The sequence below is a fragment of the Phocoena sinus genome, chromosome 21, assembly GCF_008692025.1.
Source record: "Phocoena sinus isolate mPhoSin1 chromosome 21, mPhoSin1.pri, whole genome shotgun sequence".
In the NCBI taxonomy this organism is placed as follows: Eukaryota; Metazoa; Chordata; class Mammalia; order Artiodactyla; family Phocoenidae; genus Phocoena; species Phocoena sinus.
The window spans coordinates 20,910,066-20,933,878 of NC_045783.1; positions in this window are offsets into that span (position 1 = coordinate 20,910,066).

Sequence of the window (23,813 nt, forward strand, 5' to 3'; positions counted from 1 at the left end):
CTCAATTCTTATGGTGATTATCTCTTCATTTCTGAATCATGTATTTATATTGATGTTTTTGATTTATTGACTATAGACATTGTTTATTGAATTTCTGACAGGAGAGGGGAGAATTCAGTTCACTTAACCTTTATTTTTCCTGCTCTTTCCTTCCAATAGTGATTTCACTGCTTATAGATGCTTCCCTGGTTACTGTTGCCACTTTAAATAATCAATTTAAACCACTTATTCTTTTTATTTATTTAGTGTGTGTGCATGTTTTATTTTTGAATTTTATTTTATTTTTTTATACAGCAGGTTCTTATTAGTTATCCATTTTATACATATTAGTGTATACATGTCAATCCCAATCTCCCAATTCATCACACCACCACGCCTCCCCCGCCACTTTCCCCCCTTGGTGTCCATACGTCTGTTCTCTACATCTGTGTCTCAATTTCTGCCCTGCAAACTGGTTCATCTGTACCATTTTTCTAGGTTCCACATATATGTGTTAAAATATGATATTTGTTTTTCTCTTTCTGACTTACTTCACTCTGTATGACAGTCTCTAGATGGATCCATGTCTCTACAAATGACCCAATTTCGTTCCTTTTTATGGCTGAGTAATATTCCATTGTATATATATAGCACATCTTCTTTATCCATTTGTCTGTTGATGGACATTTAGGTTGCTTCCATGTCCTGCCTATTGTAAACAGTGCTGCAATGAACATTGGGGTGCATGTGCCTTTTTGAATTATGTTTTTTTCTGGGTATATGCCCAGTAGTGGGATTGCTGGGTCATATGGTAATTCTATTTTTTAGTTTTTTGAGGAACCTCCATACTGTTCTCCATAGTGGCTGAATCAATTTACATTCCCACCAACAGTGCAAGAAGGTTCCCTTTTCTCCATACCCTCTCCAGCATTTGTTGTTTGTAGACTTTCTGATGATGCCCATTCTAACTGCTATGAGGTGATACCTCATTGCAGTTTTGATTTGCATTTCTCTAATCATTAGTGATGTTGAGCAGCTTTTCATGTGCTTCTTGGCCACCTGTATGTCTTCTTTGGAGAAATGTCTATTTAGGTCTTTTGCCCATTTTTGGATTGGGTTGTTTGTTTTTTTAATATTGAGCTGCATGAGCTGTTTATATATTTTGGAGATTAATCCTTTGTCCATTGATTCATTTGCAAATATTTTCTCCCATTCTGAGGCTTGTCTTTTCATCTTGTTTGTAGTTTCCTTTGCTGTGCAAAAGCTTTTCAATTTCATTAGGTCCCACTTGTTTGTTTTTATTTTTATTTCCTTTACACTAGGAAGTGGATCAAAAAAGATCTTGCCATGATTTATGTCAAAGAGTGTTCTTCCTATGTTTTCCTCTAAGAGTTTTAGAGTGTCTGGTGTTACATTTAGGTCTCTAGTCCATTTTGAGTTTACTTTTGTGTATGGTGTTAGGGAGTGTTCTAATTTCATTCTTCTACATGTAGCTGTCCAGTTTTCCCAGCACCACTTATTGAAGAGACTGTCTTTTCTCCATTGTATATCCTTGCCTCCTTTGTCATATATTAGTTTACCATAGGTGCGTGGATTTATCTCTGGGCTTTCTATCCTGTTCCATTGATCTATATTTCTCTTTTTGTGCCAGTACCATATTGTCTTGATCACTGTAGCTTTGTAGTACAGTCTGAAGTCAGGGAGTCTGATTCCTCCAGCTCCGTTATTTTCCCCCAAGACTGCTTTGCTATTCGGGGTCTTTTGTGTCTCCATACAAATTTTAAGATTTTTTTGTTCTAGTTCTGTAAAAAATGTCATTGGTAATTTGACAGGGATTGCATTGAATCTGTAGATTGCTTTGGGTAGTATAGTCATTTTCACAATATTGATTCTTCCAATCCAAGAACACGGTATATCTCTCCATCTGTTTGTATCATCTTTAATTTCTTTCATCAGTGTCTTATAGTTTTCTGCATACAGGTCTTTTGTCTCCCTCGGTAGGTTTATTCCTAGGTATTTTATTCTTTTTGTTGCAATGGTAAATGGGAGTGTTTCCTTAATTTCTCTTTCAGATTTTTCATCATTAGTGTATAGAAATGCAAGAGATTTCTGTGCATTAATTTTGTATCCTGCAACTTTACCAAATTCATTGATTAGCTCTAATAGTTTTCTGGTAGCATCTTTAGGATTCTCTATGTATAGTATCATGTCATCTGCAAACAGTGACAGTTTTACTTCTTCTTTTCCAATTTGTATTCCTATTATTTCTTTTTCTTCTCTGATTGCCATGGCTGGGACTTCCAAAACTATGTTGAATAATAGTGGTGAGAGTGGACATCCTTCTCTTGTTCCTGATCTTAGAGGACATGGTTCCAGTTTTTCTCCATTGAGAATGATGTTTGCTGTGGGTTTGTCATATATGGCCTTTATTATGTTGAGATAGGTTCCCTCTATGCCCACTTTCTAGAGAGTTGTTTTCATAAATGGGTGTTGTCAAAAACTTTTTCTGCATCTATTGAGATGATCATATGGTTTTTCTTCTTCAGTTTGTTAATATGGTGTATCACATTGATTGATTTGTGTATATTGAGGAATCCTTGCATCTCTGGGATAAATCCCACTTGGTCATGGTGTATGACCCTTTTAATGTACTGTTGGATTCTGCTTGCTAGTATTTTCTTGAGGATTTTTGCATCTATATTCAACAGTGATATTGGTCTGTAATTTTCCTTTTTTGTAGTATCTCTGTCTGGTTTTGTTATCAGGGTGATGGTGGCCTCCTAGAATGAGTTTGGGAGTGTTCCTTCCTCTGCAATTTTTTGGAAGAGTTTGAGAAGGATGGGTGTTAGCTCTTCTCTAAATGTTTGATAGAATTCACCTATGAAGCCTTCTGGTCCTGGACTACTGTTTGTTGGAAGATTTTAAATCACAGTTTAAATTTCATTACTGTGATCAGTCTGTTCATATTTTCTATTTCTTCCTGGTTCAGTCTTGGAAGGTTATACCTTTCTAAGAATTTGTCCATTTCTTCCAGGTTGTCCATTTTATTGGCATAGAGTTGCTTGTAGTAGTCTCTTAGGATGCTTTGTACTTCTGCCATGTCTGTTGTAACTTCTCCTTTTTCATTTCTCATTTTATTGATTTGAGTCCTCTCCCTCTTTTTCTTGATGAGTCTGTCTAATGGGTTATCAATTTTTTTTATCTTCTCAAAGAACCAGCTTTTAGTTTTATTGATCTTTGCTATTGTTTTGTTTCTATTTCATTTATTTCTGCTCTGATCTTTATGATTTCTTTCCTTCTACCATCTTCGGGTTTTGTTTGTTCTTCCTTCTCTAGTTCCTTTAGGGGTAAGGTTAGCTTGTTTATTTGAGATGTTTGTTGCTTCTTGAGGTAGGACTGTATTGCTGTAAACTTCCCTCTTAGAACTGCTTTTGCTGCTTCCCCATAGGTTTTGGATCATCGTGCTTTCATTGTCATTTGTCTCTAGGTACTTTTTGATTTCCTCTTAGATTTCTTCAGTGATCTCTTGGTTATTTAGTAACGTATTGTTTAGCCTCCATGTGTTTGTGTTTTTCACGTTTTTTTCCCTGTAATTCATTTCTAATCTCATAGCGTTGTGGTCAGAAAAGATGCTTGATATGATTTCAGTTTTCTTAAATTTACTGAGGCTTGATTTGTGACCCAAGGTGTGATCTATCCTGGAGAATGTTCCGTGTGCACTTGAGAAGAAAGGGTAATCTGCTGTCTTTGGATGGAATGTCCTATAAATATCAATTAAATCTATCTAGTCTATTGTGTCATTTAAAGCTTGTGTTTCCTTATTAATTTCCTGTTTGGATGATCTGTCCATTAGTGTAAATGAGGTGTTAAAAAAGTCCCCCACTATTACTGTGTTACTGTCGATTTCCTCTTTTATAGCTGTTAGCAGTTGCCTTATGTATTGTGGTGCTCCTATGTTGGGTGCATATATATTTATAATTGTTATATTTTCTTGGACTGATCCCTTGATCATTATGTTGTGTTCTTCCTTGTCTCTTGTAACATTCTTTATTTTAAAATCTATTTTATCTGATATGAGTATTGCTACTCCAGCTTCCTTTTGATTTCCATTTGAATGGAATATCTTTTTCCATCCCCTCAGTTTCAGTATGTATGTGTCCCTAGGTCTGACGTGGGTCTCTTGTAGACAGCATATAGATGGGTCTTGTTTTTGTATCCATTCAGAGAGCCTGTGTGTTTTGGTTGGAGCATTTAATCCATTCACGGTTAAGGTAATTATTGATATGTATGTTCCTATGACAATTTTCTTAATTGTTTTGGGTTTGTTTTTGTAGGTCCTTTTCTTCTCTTGTGTTTCCCACTTAGAGAAGTTCCTTTAGCATTTGTTGTAGAGCTGGTTTGGTGGTGATGAATTCTCTTAGCTTTTGCTTGTCTGTAAAGCTTTTGATTTCTCCATAGAATCTGAATGAGATCCTTTCCAGGTAGAGTAATCTTGGTTGTAGGTTCTTCCCTGTCATCACTTTAAATATGTCATGCCAGTCCCTTCTGACTTGTAGAGTTTCTGCTGAGAAATCCGCTGTTAACCTTATGGGAGTTCCCTTGTATGTTATTTGTCGTTTTTCCCTAGCTGCTTTCAATAATTTTTCTTTGTCTTTCACTTTTGTCAATTTGATTGCTATGTGTCTTGGCGTGTTTCTCCTTGGGTTTATCCTGTATGGGACTCTCTGCGCTTCCTGGACTTGGGTGGCTATTTCCTTTCCCATGTTGGGGAAGTTTTCAACTATAGTCTCTTCAAATATTTTCTCGGGTCCTTTCTCTCTCTCTCTTCTCCTTTTGGGACCCCTATAATGCAAATGTTGTTGTGTTTAATGTTGTCTCAGAGGTCTCTTAGGCTGTCTTCATTTCTTTTCATTCTTTTTTCTTAATTCTGTTCCACATCAGTGAATTCCGTCATTCTGTCTTCCAGGTCACTTATCCGTTCTTCTGCCTCGGTTATTCTGCTATTGATTCCCTCTAGTGTATTTTTCATTTCAGTTATTGTATTGTTCATCTCTGTTTGTTTGTTCTTTAATTCTTCTTGTTAAACATTTCTTGCATCTTCTCAATCTTTGCCTCCATTCCTTTTCCGAGGTCCTGGATCATCTTCACTATCGTTATTCTGAATTCTTTTTTTGGAAGGTTGCCTATCTCCACTTCATTTAGTTTTTTCCTGGGGTTTTATCTTGTTCCTTCATCTGGTACATAGCCCTCTGCCTTTTCATCTTGTCTATCTTTCTGTGAACGTGGTTTTCGTTCCACAGGCTACAGGATTGTAGTTTTTCTTGCTTCCACTGTCTTCCCTCTGGTGGATGAGGCTATCTAAGAGGCCTGTTATCACTTCTTCTTCTTTTTTTTTTTTTTTTTTGCAGTACACAGGCCTCTCACTGTTGTGGCCTCTCCCATTGCAGAGCACAGGCTCCGGACGCGCAGGCTCAGCAGCCATGGCTCACGGGCCCAGCCGCTCCACAGCATGTGGGATCTTCCCGGACCGGGGCACGAACCCATGTCCCCTGCGTCGGCAGGTGGGCTCTCAACCACTGCGCCACCAGGGAAGCCCCCTATTACCACCTATTCTTGATCCATTAGTGACAGTGTCACTTCTTGCTTTGTGAAATAAAGAACTTCTCACTCCTACCTTTCCTTCCACTCTCCTATCCCTTCCACATATAATGTCAACTATGCATTTAACTTTTATATCAGCAGAGTTGGTAATAATTATATTCTGCTGTGTCTAGTTAATCTCTGAAATGGGTCGATTAGTGGAGTTTAACAACAACAAAAAATATTTTAAATCTGTACTTACCTTAATCATATTCTCAAGTTTTTCTAAAATTTCAATCCTATTTTAGACTACCCTTTTTCCCCCAGAGGGGCGAGTCCCAGATAACTCCATTAACTCTTCTCATTCTGGTTTTCTGGGCCTACAACCTAACTGACCATCTCAGAAGTCCCTTTGTTATTACTTTGGGTTGGATCTACTATTCCCTGAGTCCCATATTTTTTTCCATGTTTTGCTAAAGGTCATTCTCAAAAAGAAACGGTATGTAGAAAGGAAATTTTATGAGATTATGCATATCTGAAAATGACTTTATTTTACTCTCATATTTGATTAGTTGTTTGGTTGGGTATAGAATTCCAGGCTGGAATAAATTTTCTCCTCAGAGTTTTCAAGGCACTGTTGCATCGTCTGTGAATAATTAGTGCTGCGGATGACACTAACGTTGCCTGGATTTTGTTCCTTTCAAAGTTATCTGGATTTGCCCTCAGGAAACCGTATGGAATATCATTTTATATCAGTTATATTCTTCACTTTTTAAAATATTTTAAAGCACAATGATCCTCTTGGCCTCATCTTTTCAGTCAAAATATCTAGTCTATTTGTCCTACACTCTGGAAGTTTAACCTCAATTTATTTTCTAAGACTTCATTTTTATTTTAAGAATTGTATTTTTTATTACACAAGAGATTTTACTATTTCCTGATTTTGTTCCCTCAAAAATGTAGCTGAGGGTACATATATGTGTCAAAACTCAGAAAACTTCAAATGTGTGTATTTTATTTTATGTAACTTATACTTCAGTAAAGTTGGCTTTATAAGCTGGAAACTATCCACTTATCTCCATTTCCACTGTTAGCCTCCATTATTTTCTCATTCTTCTGAAATATTTTTGTTGATGATTTCTTTGTTTCTATTCTTATCAATCTCAAAAATATCCTCCCCATATTTTAGCATATGACCCACATCATGTAAGGCTTTCCACTGGACACAGAATAGTATTCAGACACCTTGGCATAGACCAGAAGGTCTATCTGGTGTCTGACTTTCTCTCTGACATCATGTCATGAGTTATCTCCCTTATTTGCCAAGTTTTAATAATAGAGATTTTTTGCAGCTCATGTCCGCCTCATGGCTTTCTGTTACTTCAACCTGGGATTCTTTCTCTGTGGCTGCCTGCACACCAGACTCTTTCTCATCATTTAGGTTTCAGGTATATTTCACCTCTTCAAAGAGGCCTTACCTGACCACCTATGTAAAGGTATCCTCCATTTACCAATCTACATTTACTGTTCTTTATAGTGCTTAGCACTATCTAAAATAATCTTGTTTTGTTTTCTGTCTTGCCTCAGCAGAAAAAAAGCTTCATGATAGGTAGTTTTGTCTATTCACACGTATCAAATATTTTGTAACATGCTCATGTATCTGCATTTCATCAGCCTCTACCCCAATATTATTGATATTAACCAATGGATTATACAACTTTGATTCTTAAAACAAACAAACAAAAAAAAAAAACCTAGATAGAGCATGCACAGATTAGAGCCAGAAAGATCACTGGAGGAATTCTGGGTCTCCACTTATCTGTGATCTTTGTTAAGTTAGCCTCTGGGCATCAGTTTTCTAATCAGTAAAATGAAGGTTATATTTGCAGTGGAAGGGATTATTGAATAAATTATATGACTGTTTTTTTAGACAGGAGAAAAAGTAGGTGCTCAATAAATTTAAATTATCTTCCCTCTCTTCACTTATTCATTCCAAAAATATTAAAGAACACCTGCTATCTGACTTTACAGTTCCAGGTCTGCATGAACATCCCTAGTGCTGGAAACTTACAACCCTCCAAGAAAAGTTCCATTTTGAATCAACATGAATGTTAGGATGTTATAGTTTATGTTAATGGAAAATTTGCCCTCCATTATTTTCACAGATTCTTCCATATGGCAGGCTTGTGGCAGTGCTTTGTCTCTTCTAAATCTTCTTTGCTCCAACTTAAATATTTCCATTTGTAATAAGCATTCCCCATATGACACAGCTGCTATTTTCTGGGTGAATTCCTATTTGTCATTTTTCCATGTAGTGCTTATTGCCTAGAACTTCACAAAATTCCCCGTTTGTTTTCATGTTAGGGCATACTAGAACAAGACTGTCATCTCCTGAATTTATCTTCCTCGTCATCACATTAACTTTTATTTTTTCAAGTCGCATCCCATGAAGTCTTATGTTGAGGCTCCCAAATGTTTCCACATATGTTTCTGTTAAATAATGTCATCTTACTGTTGCACTTCTGCAGATGACTTTTTATACCTTAATTCAATATTTACAATGGTACTTAATACATTTCAGGCAAAAAGATTTTACCTATATACTGTCCTACCTCATTTTCCATGATTTTAAATGGACAGCAAGTTTAATAGTAGAGAACATTCCCAGCTTTCCACCTGGACTGTGAATAATATTGAACACTAACCATCATGTAATGCATGTTCATGTTCATCTCCACTCATTAAAAATGAAGTTTTGAAAATATTGACATCTGGGCTTTATGTACTTATACCATCTGGTGGATGTTACTGCCTTGTGGAACAAAAGAATTACATAGTATTCTAGGAAGGCAAGTTTGGCACACATAGCCATAAATATAGAGTGAAATGTAAAGAACAAATTTCTCAGTTAATTACAAATCTGTATTTATAAACAAATAAGTAATAAATGTAAACATCTGGAATATGTAACCACAGGAACAAATTTAAATCTAATCCTTAAATACATCCTTATTTTGTTTTCACTAAAATTGATATTTTGGTGGTATAGATTATTGTATTTTATGTCCATGTTACAAATTCAGAGTATTCATGTATCAGGATAGTTTTATATTCCAAATAGGTTATTTTCATTGTGTCTTAAAAAAGAGAATTTTCTCTAATACGTGCTTGATAAGCTTCCTTTGAGGGTAGGGACACTGTGTCAATTTTTAACTGAATCAAATTTTGTATTGATAGTGAGTATCCCTAGGGCTTGACTCAACTTCATAATATTTTTGTGCTTTTCCTTATGCTTTCCCCCCAAAGTAATCATATACGAGGCTTTTAAAAAAATATATGCCCTTAAAGTTTATTGAGAAAGCTATGAATAATTAATTCATTAAATTATGGTTGACACCTGTTGTTTTTGATCTCTTTTTATGTATTCCCTCAGTTTCTGGTATAACAGCTTGATTTTCTTTTGGTTAACCTCATCCACCTCACTTTTAATCCATATGGTATTGTTGGGATCCAACCTATCCCATATCTCCAAAGAGTGGGAATGTGATGCATGCCTGGCAAATAAGTTATTCCATCCTTTTAGCCAGCAGGTATAAGGAATGATCATTTGATTTAAATTAGAACAGTAAGCATTATCCCTACAACTTTTGGTGAAATAGGAAAAGAAGATCCATATATTTACCGAGATTACTAAGCAAGCAGGATATAAGCCCAGAGATGTTGGAGACTATTTTCAAAATTGATTGGAAATAACTGACCTAAAAGTGAAAGACCACAAAGAGAAAAAAAATACAGCTGAGAGATAGAGATATATTTCTAAAGATATTGTTTAATCATTTGGATTTTGCTGTATACCTGAAGATCTATTTCTAGACTCTTCAGTTACTTGATCCAAATGGTTTTTATGGATCCCACCCAGAAGAAAAAAGAAAAAAAAAGTAAATTTATCTAAGACTATCTTGAGGTTATATGTATGATTATAAAAGCTAGAACTCACCACACCCTTTTTTTTTTTTTTTTTTTTTTTGCGGTACGCGGGCCTCTCACTGTTGTGGCCTCTCCCGTTGCAGAGCACAGGCTCCGGACGTGCAGGCTCAGCGGCCATGGCTCACGGGCCCAGCCACTCCGTGGCATGTGGGATCCTCCCGGACCGGGGCACGAACCCGTGTCCCCTGCATCGGCAGGCGGACTCTCAACCACTGCGCCACCAGGGAAGCCCCACCACACCCTTTTTTTTTTTTTTTTTTTTTTTTTTATGCGTTACGCGGGCCTCTCACTGTTGTGGCCTCTCCCGTTGCGGAGGACAGGCTCCGGACGCGCAGGCTCAGCGGCCATGGCTCACGGGCCCAGCCGCTCCGCGGCATGTGGGATCTTCCCAGACCGGGGCACGAACCCGTGTCCCCTGCATCGGCAGGCTGACTCTCAACCACTGCGCCACCAGGGAAGCCCCTTCCACACCCTTTTTACGCAGGAAAAAAAAGACCGAAAATAACTTTCTTATAATATAAAGGTATCAAGAAACTTAGGTCACTGCAAATTTTAGCCCAGGACCTAATTCATCTGCCTTATGTGATTTTGCCAGTAAATCTGTCTATGGTTGCAAGAAGACATCATGACTTTTATACGACCATTAGTGGGTTATATTTCTATTTTCAGATACCTCTTCCCAAGGATTCTGACTCAGTGGGTCTGAGATGTAACCTAGGCATCTACATTCCAAAATGCACACTAAAATGATTCTGACAAGAGGTGGAAGGGCTCTGTTTTGAAAAACCACTGCATTTCCTGCTTCCAATGGAATGAATTTTCCTATCAGGCTGTAGTAGTTAATTTTTGCAGTGAAACAACAAAACGCAAAATCTCAGTAGCATATAACAGTGAGCATTTAATGTTCAAATGGCTGAAATCAGCTGGGTGTCTCTAAGCAGCTCTGTGTATAAAGGCTGGGCTTATGTGTTCTGGGGGTGAGCTGGCAGATCTGCTCATCGGGACTGGCCTCTGCTGATGTGCCTCAGGTACTTCTCAGCCTCCAGCAGACCAGCCCAGATGGGTCCCTAAAGTGATGGCAGAGAAGCAGACGGGCAAGTAGAAGCATTCTAGATCTCTAGTCTTGGGCTCAGGACAGACCTGCTGCCACTTCCACCTGACTCCAGCGGACAAAGCAAGTCACACAGTCGAACTCAGAATTATAGGCTGAAAAAATACTTTCTAACCCTTTAGTGGGAGGAACTGCAAAGCAACCTGACAAAGGGCACAGAGACAGGGCAAGGTGTAAACTTGAGGCCATGATTGCAGTCCACCCTTTAGTACTGAAAAGGCAAGTACTCTGAGTAGAAAGTGAGTCATGAGCTACAAATTTTATTCGGGGGAACATGGATTTGTAGATATGCTGATTCAAGGGAATTTCTAGGGTTTACATCCAAAGGGAATGGAGCAGTACACTCTATTCCTGTCAAGATATCAATACTTATCTAAAGCCTATGCTGTCTTTTCTTCTGCCACATAGGGAAATATGTATAAATAGCTGTGCAAGTTCACGTTTAGCATAAATACAACTTTGAGATGTGCTAACCTAATACAGTGCCAGGTATCACATACATTTCAGTTCATGAAGCCGTCCAAGGAATACAAGCAAATAAATAAAATGGTTTTGTGTGAAGTTTTAAGAGTCCCAAACGATACTTATAAGTGTTAAAAATATCATCCACTTGAAAATCATTGAATTATGAAAAATCTGAAGATTCCACATTTTACAATGCATGATTTTCTGGGATGAGGTGTGCGCAAGCTTAAAGCTACTAAAGCTTTGATAAAATGTATTTTTGACTGTGAGAGAACATACATTTTCAAAGCAGGATTTGAAATGCTAACACCTTATTTTAGATTTTTTTTCTTGAATCATTTTCATATTCTGGACGTATTTTGACTCTAGCTCATTCCTACCTGTTTATTTAACTACATAATCTCAAGACTTTGACCAGTAATAGTTGTATTTCTCTAAGGCATATGTGTATGGCAGTAATGAGACTGGCTTCGTTTAAACTTTTCCTAAAACCGAAATATCTTAATTCAGTCTGGTTTTTGTTTTAATTAATGTTGATTCATGGGACTTGCATTATAAAAATATCAATATATCTTTATTTTAGTAGATTACTTGTACTCTGAAAATTGAAGCTTCTGTGTACATAACATGTAAATATTTAACAGAAATCACTTTGACACACATGAATCAGCGCCAGAAGTGTTACTGTTCTCAAAGTAAATACAGGGAGTAAACGGATAAATTATTAGCCTTTTGCCTCTTCTTGTCATGGGAGAACATGAATAATCTCACTGTAATAAATAGACAACTCTGTCTTATAAACTCACATGATCTCACATTTACAGAAATAGAAATTACTGTTGATAAATACTCTTGAATTGAAATGCTAAAGAGACATCCTGCTTAGAATGTTTTTTACCCAAAGTCTTTATTAAATCCTAATATTCAACGAAGTTTCTAAGGACAAACTTGAGAAGAGACGGAAGGGTCGATGCGACTGGAGTGTCGAAAATCAAAGTCCTAATTTTAAGAACGCGTTCATTGTTAATTAGAATGAAATGTCATTAGCTTATTTTTGTTACCTGACTGGAGTTTCTACCAGCCCTTGAAAAATGTGAAGGGCACTTTAAGGGCATTCAAACATGCCACGGGTACAAAAAATTTATTGATTTGATGTTATAGACTCAGTAACACCAAAACAAAGTGAACGTTGGAGAAAGTTCCTGCTAATTTGGAGCTATTTGATGATAAATTAACTAAGGCAGGTCCTTAAACCAAAAATATCAACCACAAACTGCCCATCAAAAGATTGTCTTAGGGCTTCCCTGGTGGCACAGTGATTGAGAGTCCACCTGCCGATGTAGGGGACACGGGTTCGTGCCCCGGTCCGGGAAGATCCCACATGCAGCGGAGCGGCTGGGCCCGTGAGCCATGGCCGCTGAGCCTGCGCATCCGGAGCCTGTGCCTCGCAACGGGAGAGGCCACAACAGTGAGAGGCCCACGTACCGCAAAAAAAAAAAAAAAAAAAAGATTATCTTACTTTATTTCTTGTGATTTTGATACATAGGTTTAAAAAAAATTTTGTTGTTGTCTGAAAAGTCACTTTAAAAATGTAATAGCTCCAGAAGGATCTGTCCCTGAAGCTTTTATGAAATTGTAGTTGATACTTAAGTTCAGGATAGATTCCAGATTCTAAGGAAAAGACTTCCAAAGAGGGATGTGAGATCAACAAAGAAAAACTTTTCCTACATCCAATGCCAATTAGAAACAAGTTTAGACTTTTCAACAGGAGGCAGTTCTGCACTATTGTTTGGGCAATGAAGGACTAATTTTCTGTGTATGTGCCAATTGTGTTGGGCACACTTGAGGTACAAGTTTCCTGAGGAAAACTGAAAAGGTGTGCTTTTCCACCAGTTGGTTGTATTACTAAGCAGCCAGTGGTAAGTTCCATGAGCGCAGGGAATTTGCTTGCTTGCTTCTATATAAGCAAGACCCCAAACCCTCTTGGCAAATAGTTTGTGCATTCAATCGACTGAATGATTACAAACTTAAGGTATTTTTTAAAGTCCCCTGTAAAATTGGTGATTCTCCTACAAATGTAAAGGTCTCATTTAGATGTATGCTACAATTGCATAGTTACTGATCTGAGACAAAGATCTAAAGCATCTATGGTAGGACCTTTTGGAGAAAGGGTTTGCACTTAATCCTGACAACAGTGAACATTCATTGTTTACCCATCCACCACCATCAAGAAAAATATTCTCAAATTCTTTTTTACATCGTTGTTGATTAGAAGTATAACAAATCAATGCCATCTTACCTGTTTAATAACAGCGTTGCCTAATGTTCTCTGCTGAGTCTATACGTGAATGTAAGTGATGAAGCTCAGGAAGTATAAATATATTCTGCAACTGATGCTTCATTACAGCGAGGGTAAGTATACATCGAGGGCTAAGACTTCCCAGAGAAAATTCTTGTAAACATGTGGGTTAGGACAGAAGTCAATGCTTCTAGAAATCCCTTTATACTGCTAAACCATTCCACCCCAAAACATATGAGAAGCTCAAGAGAGCCATCCCCAGACGAAGCAGCTTCACTGGCCACTTCAAAAGAAAAGCCCCTTGAAGGTCACCTCTGCCCTCTCTTCATCAGTCTGTGGTCCAGATTCTGGTTTAGACTCCACATATCTTTATCTGTACTTCCTGAAGGGCTCTATTCTTCTATAATGTCTAGTGAACCAACGGCCGATAAAGACCCAATGGACTTCCCCAGGGTTTTCACTCCACACTCCGTTCCTCACCTCTCCTTGCCCCATACAACCTAGGCTTTCCTACCTACTTTTACTTCTTTAGGTAAACAAAGTTTGGAAGAAGGAAAACAGTAAAACTCCTTTGAAAGAGTTTACCCACTTCTTTCTCTAAACCCTGGTTTATTCCTAAATGACCCCAAGCAAAATACCTCTATTACCAAAACATCAACAAATTAGTAAATTTAATTAAGATTTTAAAACTCAAACTTAACATTTTTTAAAACCACTTTTTTGAAATATAGTTGACTTACAAAAAGTTGTACATATTTAATGTATACAACTTGATCAGTTTGGAGATAAGTATACACCCATGAAACCATCACCACAACCATGCCATAAACATATCCATCACCTCCAAAGGTTTCCTCCTGCCTTATTCACTTCTTATTCTTCTTATTCTTATTATAGCAGAGAATAGCATGGTAGTTGCCAGGGATTGGGGGCAGGGGGATATGGGGAGGTATTAGTCAAAAGGCACAAAATTTCAGTTATGCAAGAATAAGAAGTCCTAGAGATCTACTGAAAAGCATAGTGCCTCTAGTTAACAGTACCATATCATACACTTAAAAGTTTGATAAAGGGGCAGATCTTACATTGTGTTCTTACCACGCAAAATGAGCAAACAAACAAAAAACACTGTGAGTTTATTAATTCTTTCATACAGCTCTGTCGTGATTTTTAAATTAACAAACTGAAATGAATAATACTAGAATTGTTTGTCTCAAATAATGCTAAGAAATGCTGGACCTTTTTCATTCTTTTTTATTCTGTTCTTCCTTCAAGAAAAATGTGTACTAATTTAGACAGGGAATTTGATCCACAGAGGAAATGCATAAGGATGCTGAGGGAGAAAGGAACCAGGCACTTGGATTAGCCTAGCAAAGTCTAGGAAATCTGTAGTGTGGGAAACTAACAAGCAAAGAAAAACACATGCTCCAAATATTTTTCAAGTTTAAGAGCCAATTGTTGACTGTGAAAGACTCGGTCCTGGTAAATCTCCAAGCTTCTCTGCTTTCCATTTTTTCAGAATAATAACAAAAAAAGATGATTTTTAAAACCCTGACATCATATTATTTTTTCTTTAATCGAGTATCATAATAATAGTCTACACATTATTAATAATATACAGTTTATGGCATATTTTACTGTGTATCATAGAGTGTTCACTTCCTTGAACATTTCCAGTATTATAAATTGAAATGTGTTTATATTTTTCATTGTCATGGGAATATTTCTAGTCTTGCAGATCAAATTCTTCATTCCTGTTGTCTGGAGAGCTGACTGATCCCATTAGTTTACCTTGAATGGAGAAAACTCTCTTTACATGTGAGTGAGGAAAACAGCACAGGTCCACCTGTAGCAAGAAACTGTTCCTCCATCTGTTAGATGTTCTATCTGTCCGTTCAAATCCACCCTCCATTCTTCTCCTTCGGCCAATATGGACATCAACAAAAGATTCCTTGCCCTCTGCCTTCTTTTTTTTTTTTTTTGCCGTACGCGGGCCTCTCACTGTTGCGGCCTTTCCCGTTGCGGAGCACAGGCTCCGGACGCGCAGGCCCAGCGGCCATGGCTCACGGGCCCAGCCGCTGCACGGCATGTGGGATCTTCCCGGACCGGGGCACGAACCCGTGTCCCCTGCATCAGCAGGCGGACTCTCAACCACTGCGCCACCAGGGTGCCTTCTTTTGAATGGGGAACACCAGCAAAAGAGAAGAAAGGGAGACAGCAGAATGGGATCAGGGATTTAACCCCGTTTCCCCCTCCCTGGAGGATCACCTTGGATACTGGCAACATCCCTCAACTAAAAAGGTCATAGGTAATGTCAGGTCACACTCTTCACACAATCCTCTCTCTCTTTCTCTCTCGATGCCATTATCTTACTTGCCCTGGGATCCTTGCATCCGCTCTCTTAGTTTCTCTTGGTTTCCTTACACCTAACTTATCCTTGTAAAAGTATTCCTTTATTAAACTTACCTCTTCCGTAGTTCTCCAACCACTACCCCTCTCCTTGCCTTAATGGTTAGAGCAATTTACTTATTGAAAAAAAGAACCTACCTCTTCTATATACAAGTCCTCACTGCCCATCACTCCACTGAACCTGCTACCACTGAAGTCACTGGTTGGCATCCACAAGGCAGATCCATTAGAAATAGACGTTTTATACTACGTGTGCCCTTCAAAGCCCTGGAAAATACTATTCATGCTTTCTTTCTCATATATTTTTGGCTCAGCTTTTGCCATGTCACTTTCTTTTCTATCTCCTTAAAAGTTCCTACTTGATGATCTCAACTTAAATGATGGTGTTCTTAAAGTCTCTGTAGTCACTGTTCTGATTTTTATGATCTCTGCATTAACTATGGTTTCAATGACCACGCATAGGCTGAAGCTTCCTAAATCCATAATTCTGGATCTTTTTGCTAATTCAAGGCCCATATATTCAATGCCTTCATTACTGGTTCTAAGTCGAGGTGCTCTTCCTGTAGGATACATACAACTCTAGACATTCCCTTGACAGGTGCCCCAATGAAGGGGGACCTTCATGGGAAGCAAGGAGTTTTCTGACGACTTTCTTCTTTGTATTTACACCAGCTGTTACATGTAAATTTCCAGTGTTCTCCTTAAAAGTTATAGGGCATTCTCCCTTGAGCAGAGACCCACTCATCTTTTTAGTAGAGATGCTGTCACAACTACAGCTGGCATGGCCCTTATATATCATCACCCTTCACTTTCTCTACCAGGCTAAGCCTAGGTAGCTTTTCTCCGAAGACTAGTAAGAACCCAAGGGCAAATTGATTTTTTTATAGCTGTATTGAGGTATAATTGACAAATAAATTGTATATATTTAAGGTGTACAATGTGATGATTTGATATATACATATATATTGTGAAATTACTACCACAATACAGTTAGTTAAAACATCCATCATCTCACATCGTTACCTTTTTTTTTTTCTTTGTGGTGAGAACATTTAAGATCTATTCTCTCAGCATATTTCAAGAATACAATACCGTTTTTTTAACTATAGTCACCACGCTGTATGTTAGATCTTCAGAACTTATTTATCTTGTAAGTGGAGATTTGTACTCTTTGGCCAACATCTCCCCACTTCCCCATGCCTCCTCCTCCCCGCAGCCCTGGCAACCACCATTTCTACTCTGCTTCTGTGAGTTCAACGTTTTTAGATTCCACATATAAGTAAGAGAGATCATATATGTCTTTCTCTGTCTTTTTGCATGTAGCATAATGCCCTTAAGGTCCATACACGGTGTCACAAATGGCAGAATTTCCTTCTTTTTTATGGTAAATACATATACCACATTTCCTTTATCTTTTCATCTGCTGAAGGACATTTAGGTTGTTTCCATTTCTTAGCTATTTATGAATCATGCTACAGTGGACATTGCGGTGGGAGACATCCCTTCAAGACAGTGATTTTGTTTCCTTCAGGTACACACTCAGAAGTCACATTTTTCCAAAGAAGACATACAAATGGCCAACAGGTATATAAAAAGGTCCTCAACATAACTAATCATCAGGGAAGTGCAAATCAAAAACACAGTGAGGTATTACCCCACATCTGTTAGAATGACTATTATCACAAAGACAAGAAATAGCAACTGTTGGTGAGGACGTGGAGAAAAGGGAACCCTTGTGCAATGTTGGTGGGAATGCAAATTGGTGCAGCCACCATGGAAAACAGTATGGAGGTCCCTCAAAACATTAAATACAACCACCAAACTGATTCTTTTCCTTCCATGTTTGTTTTATTCATCATTCCAGAGATCATGCTAGGTTTACTAGGTTTACATAATTTGGGGGAGTTTTAATATTTTTAAAAATTTAAGTAAGTTCTACATAATTTCTGCTGTCCCTATAATTTTGCCTGAGAGATTCAAAGAACCCCAAAACAAGTGTGTTTTTTGCCCATCCATCTCCATCTCTATTTATAAAAACAAAAGAAGGTGGATAGCTCACCTGATACACTTGAAGGAAGGAGATCTCTCAGACATCAAGACAATCCTGAGTAGCTTACCTGGATTTGTAAGACGATTCAAAAGAAGCTGTGCAACATCTAAAAAATTAACAAAGTGAAAGGGATCTTGGTGAAACTGCTCAACTCCTAAAATTTTCATTCTCTCACCGGGTCATTGTCTGACACATGAAATAACATAAAAGTGCCAGGACAACTTTAAGTACAAATCCACACAATGGGAGGTCCATTCTCTCATCTGCCTGTGGGGCCACACTGTACCCTGCGGCCCTCTGGACTTCTGCCTTGACAGGTAGATTTTACTTAACATTATACATTTGTCAGCCTCCCTCCCCTTAAATTGAATATTTATAGCTAATGACTTTCTCTGCCATCAACTTAGAAAATCTATATGCAGACAACACACACACACACACACACACACACACACACACTTTACACATACGCAGCACATAACACATAATAACAAAAATATTTTTACAGCTTCTCTGAACTAAAGGTAAAGTTATTGTTCAATTCCATGGGTAGAAATATTTCCCCTTAAGCCCTTCCTCCACTGGAGGGAAATAATATATCAGAATCTGCTAGTGGACATTTTCAGATCAGGTAAGTTCTATCTGGAAATTCAGATATATCATGCTTAGCTTTTACCTGATTTGAAAATTCAGATATATCATGCTTACCTTTTATTGTTCTATTTTCTGATTCTGTAACCCTAAGACAGTCTATTAAATGTCTCTCAGAATCAATTCTCCTAATTGCAAAAAGGGGTTAAACATTTTACTCTCTTACTGTTGCTTAATTCTGTCATTAACTAGTTAGATATCATTGATTAAGTTATTTCCTCCCTCTGGACCTTAGTTACCACTTAATCAATCAATCAATGAATCAATCCATCACACATATACAGTAGCTCCTCTGTACCCACATCTTTGAGGAATTGGTTCCAGGACACCTCCCCTTGGATTCCAAAATTTGTAGATGCTCAAGTCCTATATATGAAATGGCATAGTATTTCCCTATAATCTATGACATGGATCCATATACTTTAAATCATCTCTAGATTACTCATAATACCTAATACAATGTAAATGATATATAAATAGTTGTAAATGAAATGTGAATGTTATGTAAATAGTTGCTGGAGCAGGGCAAATTCAAGTTTTGCTTTTTAGAAATTTCTGGAATTTTTTCCAAATATTTTCAATCTGCAGTTGGTTGAATCTTCAGATGAGAGACCCACAAATACAGAGCCAACTGTACATCCATAAAAGCATCAAACTAGACTAGATTTATCTAAAAATCTGTATCCTTTTGAGAAAAAAAGTTAAGAAATCATTCTGACACACAGAAAGGCATAAATAATAATATCAACAACTGTGTATTCAATACCCATGTTACAAGTACAATTAAAACTTCCTCAACTCCCAAAATATATTCCCCAACCTACATTATAGAGTTATCTCTATGATGGATTTAGTTTTTATCCTCACTAAGAATTTCTTTGTACTTAACTACATATGTATGTATCCTAAACCGTATATAGCATACTCTTTAGGGCTACTAAACTTTCTGTGACTCATAGCAGACTGGTAAATGCCTTGATGGCTTTCTGTTTCCCTCCCAACAGAATATTTGTTTGGAGATCCATCCAAAAGTGTATATTAACTCATGTTGACTCATTTTTTACTGATGTTTGTATTACTTTTGGTAGACACACTACAGTTTACCCACTCATTCTCCCATTGATAACATTTAATTTTTCCCGGTATTTGCTATAATTCACAATGCTGCCATGATTATTGTTGTACAAATCTCCTTAATCTGTAGGATATATGTTTAGGAATGCAATTGCTGAGACATAAACTATATACACCTCAAATCTACAGATAATAACAAACTACTCTCCAGCATGGTTAAAAGTATTTATATTTCCTCATCCACAAAAAGAAATTCTGTTGCTCCCTATCTTCTCTCCCATCTGTTATTGTTGGACTATTTAGATTTTTCCCAGTCTGAGGACTGAGAAATGGTATCTCTTTGTGACTTTAATTTGCATTTTACTGATTTCTGGTGAGGCTGAGCATTTTTTCATGTGTTTATTGGCCATTTGTGTTTCCTCTTCTATGAATTGTCTTTTCATATCTTTTTCTATTTTTTTACTTGGTGGTTTTCTTTTACTTCTTGGTTTGTAGTTTCAAAAATCTAATTTGAATACTAATCTTGGTTAATTTTTTTCATTCCAAATATCTTCTTCCAGACTGCCCCAGTCTTTTCATTTTTATTGTCTTTTGCTACCAGACATTTTTAGTTTTAGCAGTCAAATGTATTAATCATTTCCTTTGGCATTTTTGTTCTCACTCCAAAATTTTTTAAATATTCTTTTATTCCAGATGATTTTCAAGCTTTTTTTCCCCTCTCTCTCTCTCTCTCTCTCTCTTTCTCTGTCTTTGACTTACCTACAATGCCAACCTTGTCATCTATAAAATTTCTAAATATATCAGAGTCAATTATTACTTCCATTAATTTAATTTTATTTTTTATTGTCTCCATTAATTTTAAGTTCTTCATATATACTTATTTTCTTCAATATCTATTGGTAAAATATTATACTTTTCTCCACATAGCTTCTCCGATCTTATGATTGATTTATTCCTAGGCACTTTTTATTTTTTGTTGCTATTCTGAGTTGAATATTTTGAAGTTTGTATTTTCAAAATGTTTTTTCTGGAATGTAGTAACTTAAATTATTTTTTGTAGATTGTGTATCTAGCAAATCTGATACATACATAAACATGTATCTATCACTAATTACATTCCATTTTAAAATTCCTAATATCGTTTATTTGTGCATTCTCTTTCTCTTTTTCTTTGAAAAAGATCTTCCAGACTTGACTATTTTACTAACCTTTTTAAAGAATCAGCTTTGAACTAGCTGGTGTTCTCTACTGTAACTTTTTCTATTTTTTTAATTTCATAGTTATTTTTATTATTATCTGTTTTTACCATCTTCAGGTCTATTTTGTTTCTTCCATAATTTCTTGGCTTGAATTTTTATGTCACTAAGTTTTAAGCTTTTCCTTATTCCTAATATCTACATTCATGGAAATATGTTTTTCTAAGTATTACTACATTGAATATGCAATCATTTATTATCATTTAATCATAAGTATATTTATATATTTAATCATAAATATATCTATATAATGATGTTTTATTGGCAAATAGTTTAAGGGAATATGCCTTTCTTTTTTCTAGATATGTCTATTATATAAGCTTGTTGTGTTGTTCAAATCATCTTTATGAATTTTTATCTGCAGAGTCTATTAATTATTGAGATTTACATTAAAATTTCCCCCCCAAAAAATAACTTTTCAATTGTTTCTTACAGTTCTAACAATTTTTGCTCATAAATATTTATGTGATAGCTGCATTCTAGTTAAGAATTTTTACATTTCTTAGTGAAGTTGGACCTTTTTCAATATGCAATTAGCCTTTTAAAACACATTTTTCTTTTTCGAACTTAAGCCAATTTCTTTGTACCAGTACAGTCACTCCAGTTTTCATTTGTATTTGCCTAGTTTATTATTCTCCTTTTTCTTTCAACCTTTTTCATCCTTTACTTTTAGATGTACCTTGAGCTCGTAGATGGACCTTATGTATTCAATGTAACAATCTCTCTCCCATAACTGACAAAGTTAATTCATTTATATTTATGGAGATTATTGATATTTTTGGATTTGTTTCTATTGTCATTAGAGCTAGCTTAGATTTTTTCTCCATTCTCCTTTATCTTTCCTGACATATTTTTTGTTGATTGGGTTTTTTAATTTCATTTTCTTTATTATTGTGAAATCTTGTTCCATCTTTTTCCTAGCCCACTGCTCCTTTAGACTTAGAAGATTTACCCACTTCATTTATAGCTCCTACAGACTCATCTTGTGTGTGTGTGTGTGTGTGTGTGTGTGTGTGTGTGTACTCAGCTATGCATTTGACTTTATCATTATTATTTTATCTACCTTATTTAACTTCTCTTTTCTCATTGGGAAGGCTTTTCCCTCCTTACCAATCCATGACGTTAGCTGAAATGAAAATCTCCACCATGCGTTCCCTTTCCTGTTAAAGTTCCCTTCAAATTGATCATTTTAATAATGAGGAAGGTAGCTTCCACCCAGGGATAGTGGAAATTTTTAATGATTATTAAAAGACAGAAGGGAGAACTCACTTTTTTCTTCTTTCTGACTGTCCATACTGATATCAATAATCAAAGTCTATGTGGAGGAGTAGTTCTCTAAAACATGTTCTACTCAACTTCTGCCAATAAATTTGGTTGCAATACCCTCTTGTAGACCCTGATTCTCTAAAGTCAATAAAGCCATGTTCTGTATTACTTTTAAAAGTTGCCCATCTCTCAATTATGTTAAGTTGAAAAAAAGATGGAATAATTATATGCATTTCTCTGAAAAATTATCTTTAGAAACTGTCATTAGGTTCTAGGGCATAGGTGGTATAATCTCCAATTCTCAACTGCTCACCATATGTCAGCCTCCCTATGGCCTTTCTAAGAGTTTGAAATCTATGCTTGGAGAGTTGATGATGGTGGCAGAGAGAGCTGACCACCAAAGTTTCATGTTCCCCTTCCATAGTATAGAATAAGTTCTTAGAAGTGGATGAGCAATAGGAAGCTACATTCCCAAGTCCTCTCTCCTTTGCGTGTAGGTCAGGTCATGCATCTATTTCTTGCCAGTAGAATCTGAGTAAAAGTGATATATATCTGCTTCTGGACTGAGGTAGTTAAGTATCAAGTGTGTGAAATTCTTCACTCTTTCTGCCTTGTAGAAGCTTGATGCTGCCAGGATTATCTTGAAATTATAAAATGGAAGGCTCACAAGACAGAATTCTGAGTTATTGCTTGGAGAGCCATCTAGCTCATTCTAGACTCTGATATGAGCAAAAAACAAACATTTCTATATTAATCCACTGAGATTTGGGAGTTATTTATAATATCTGTTACCTAACCTAGCTTATTCAGTGACACCCTCTTTCAGTAGGCACCTTGTGCCTTAAACTTCCAAAATTCATTGACCTTGCTGGTCTCTTTCATAGTAAATATCTCCACACAGTAGGTATAAAAATGGAGATGTGGGCTTCCCTGGTGGCGCAATGGTTGAGAGTCCACCTGCCGATGCAGGGGACACGGGTTCGTGCCCCGGTCCAGGAAGATCCCACATGCCGCGGAGCGGCTGGGCCCGTGAGCCATGGCCGCTGGGCCTCCACATCCGGAGCCTGTGCTTCGCAACCAGAGAGGCCACAACAGTGAGAGGCCCGCATACCGCAAAAAAAAAAAAAAAAGTGGAGATGTGCTTTCAAGGAAATGTGTTATATTTTATCTTTTTAAGTTTTATTCTTTTGATGAAATCCCCTTACACTAAACATTTAAACTATGAACATACACTTTTTTGGAGAAAGCTGTATTTGAAGTTAGAAGCATTTTGTTGCGTATCTGGACAGCAAGGAAAGTAAAAGTGTTATTTGCATTAAATTTGCTCTGAGTTATCAATAGAGTCAATTAAATTATTGTTCAAAGTGGTGGTAAGGACAGCCAATTTCATTATTTTAAGTGGTACTTAAAATGCTCCTAAGTCTTCACTCATTTATTATCTTAAGGCATTAGATGAAAAATGTGCTAGTTCCTCTTTTCTGAAAATGCTTAGAAAAGTAAGATAAAGCTGTAAAATGAGCTTTCAAATATCCAGTCCAATAACTGTAATTTTACTTCTTAATAGCTAGATAAAAGTTAACTTCACCTTTAAGTAAACAAATGAAAATTTACTCAGTTGTCTAATTATACTCTAATTATTCTATTAGAATTTTAGATGAGTGCAAAAAACAATAAAGATTTTTTAAAAGA